The sequence below is a fragment of the Jaculus jaculus genome, chromosome 5 (genome assembly GCF_020740685.1).
Source record: "Jaculus jaculus isolate mJacJac1 chromosome 5, mJacJac1.mat.Y.cur, whole genome shotgun sequence".
In the NCBI taxonomy this organism is placed as follows: Eukaryota; Metazoa; Chordata; class Mammalia; order Rodentia; family Dipodidae; genus Jaculus; species Jaculus jaculus.
The window spans coordinates 139802321-139805328 of NC_059106.1; the positions used below are offsets into that span (position 1 = coordinate 139802321).

At 46.2% G+C, this 3008-nt stretch overlaps 1 pseudogene; it reads left to right on the forward strand.

The window, feature by feature from the left end:
• Window positions 1-1665: 1665 nt before the first annotated feature.
• LOC101610411 lies at window positions 1666-2801 on the forward strand (annotated as a pseudogene).
• The last annotated feature ends 207 nt before the right edge of the window (window positions 2802-3008 follow it).

The following is a 3008-nucleotide window of genomic DNA, read 5'->3' on the forward strand; positions in this document are numbered from 1 at the left end:
TCTTTCTTTCTCTCTCTCTCTCTCTCTGTCACTCTCAAATAAATAAACAAAAATGAACAAAAAAATTTTAAAGAAAAAAAAATGGCTCCTGGGCTGAAGAGATGGCCTAGTGGTTAAGGCACTTGCCTGAAAAGGCAAAAGACTCAGGTTTGATTCTCCAGGACGCACGTAAGCCAAATGCACAAGGTGGCACATGCATCTCGAGTTCATTTACAGTGGCCAAAGGCCCTGGTGCACTCATTCTCTCTCTCTCTCCTCTCTTCCTCTTTCTCCTTCTCTCAAATAAATAAAAATAAAATTAAAAATTAAAATGGCTCACCCACATTCCTGGCAGGAGGCACTGGTTTTCCTACCACATGGACCATTCCTTAGGGCTGCTCACAGTGTGGTCCCTCTTCCCCACAAACAAACTGTGAGAGCAGCCAAGCAGAAAGCCTTCAGACCTTCTATGCCCTACCTTGGGAAGTGACATATGCCACCTTTGCCAGATAATATTGGTCACACAGGTCAATCCTAACGCCAAATAGGAGGCATAGGTATCAGGAGACAGTGACTACACCACCTCCCCTTATCCTCCCAAGATTAGCAAGGAGGTCAGTATTACCCCCTTGTGTATGAGCATGAGGCAACAAAGGCTCAGGAGGGTTTGTGACTTCAGAAGGTCTTTGAGGTGATAAATAGCAAAGCTATGTCTCCTTTCCCACACAAAGGCTGCCAAACATATAAATTTGCATTAGCCACCCTATCATATGTTCCCACCAGAAGCTCTTTTCATTCACTGCCTTGATACAAGCATGTTTTTTTTTTTTCCTTTTTTTGTGGCTAAGTATTAGAAAACATATATCCCACACTTGTGCCTGGTAACACACACCTGCAATTTCAGCACTAGGGCGGCGTAGGCAGGAAGATTGCAAGTTCAAGTCCAGCCTAGACTAGTGAGACTTTATCTTCAAAGATGTAAAATATAAAATGCAAACAAGCATGGAAAATAAGGTTAGTGCAATAAATAGAAGTAGCTAGAATTACTGGAAAAGAGAGGCTCCTCTTTTCATATAACAGTGACTTTGGGGGAGACTTAAAACTCATCAAAATGCTACGAAGTGACCATTGAGTGTTCAGCACTAAATGAGACATCTCTATCACACCCTTTGAGGCCCAGGGACCACTACAGAAGAGGTGGAAGAAAGAATGGAGACACTAAAGAATGGGTAGAAGGGCTTTAGAACACTATCTTATAGACACAAAGTAGCGATTGTATTTTATGATCTCACAGCAGCTGTTGCTACCTGCAAAGAACCTTCATAATATAGGCCCATCAACATATTGTCATGGATGATGGAAGAGGGCAAAAAAAAAAAAAAAAAGACATCAAGGGCTGGAGAGATGGCTTAGCGGTTAAGCGCTTGCCTGTGAAGCCTAAGGACCCCAGTTCAAAGCTTGATTCCCCTGGATCCATGTAAGCCAGATGCACAAGGTGGTGCATGCATTGGGAGTACATTTGCAGTGGCTGGAGGCCCTGATGCACCCATTCTCTCTTTCTCTGCCTCTTTCTCTCTCTGTCTATTGCTCTGAAATAAATAAATAAAAATAAAAATAAATAGAAGAAGGGGAGAGCAGAAGAGCTGTGAGGCTACATCCAGCCTCCCCTCCCTCACTGAATTCGCCATGGGGGAGAAGTCAGAGGCATGTACAGTTCCAGAGGACCTGCTCAATGGCTTGAAGGTTACAGATTCTCCAGAGTGCGCCAGCCCTCTAATGCTGATCCTGAGAAGCAGCATTCCCCAGGCAAGTACCTGCTAAGGGTGGTGAGTCAGCCTGAGCCCCCAGGACCAGGGAGAAGAAGAACGCTTTCATGACTGCTGGGCCTCGTTTGAGGATGAGGAGCTGGGAGCGCATGAGGTTGAGCTCAGCACTGACTACGTGACTTCCTCTGAACTGGATGAAGAGTACCTGGTTGAGTTGGGAAAAAAAAAAAACACAGGGCTGGAGAGATGGCTTAGCGGTTAAGCGCTTGCCTGTGAAGCCTAAGGACCCCAGTTCGAGGCTCGATTCCCCAGGACCCACGTTAGCCAGATGCACAAGGGGGCGCACGTGTCTGGAGTTCGTTTGCAGTGGCTGGAAGCCCTGGCACGCCCACTGTGCTCTCTCTCTCTCTCTCTCCCTCTTTCTCTTTCTGTCTGTTGCTCTCAAATAAATAAGTTTTTTAAAAAATTAAAGAAACAAAAACAAAAAAAAACATGCCCGATGAAGAGAAACAGAAGAGAAGTGAGCACTAGCTTAAAGAAGGAGGGGACTGAACAGTCTAAGAAAGGATATATTGAAGCTGAAAGTTCTTACAGCCAGGCCTTTCAGGTGTGCCCGTCCTGCTTGCAGAAAGACAGGCCCATTCCATTTTCAAATAGAGCTGCTGTGAGGATGGAGCAGGACCAGAAGGAGATGGCCACCGGTGACCGCGGCAAAGCAATTCGGTTAAACCCCAGCTACATCTGTGCACCGCTGCACAGGAGAACAGAGTTGTATGAGTGGACGGACAAGCTGGACGAAGCACTGGGCGATATAAACCTGCATTAGAGAAAGACCCTCAGCATGTCCAGCTAGAGCAGCCTGTAGGAGACCACCCAGGCAACATGACGAAAGACTGAAGGAAGAGATGCTAGATAAACTGCAAGATCTTGGGAACTAGGTTCTACGGCCTTTTGGGGCGCTCCACAGAAAATATCCACATCAAATCAGATTCCTCTACTGGCTCCTACTCCATCAATTTTGTTCAAAATCCCAACAAAAATAGATCACCAAGGTAGCAGTCATTTAAACACAGACTGGGAAGTTGTGTGCCCTTTGCAAGGGGCAAGGCCCTGCCAGTTTGGCATTTCAAAGCACCTTGCCTGTGAGAAAGGCAATGTAGTCAGCCACGTGCCTGTGCTTGCCTTCTCGCTCACGGTTCATGATGGGGAGGAATGTACTCCTGATATTGGGAGCCTATTTGGTTTCCATTTCAAGGTGGTGCC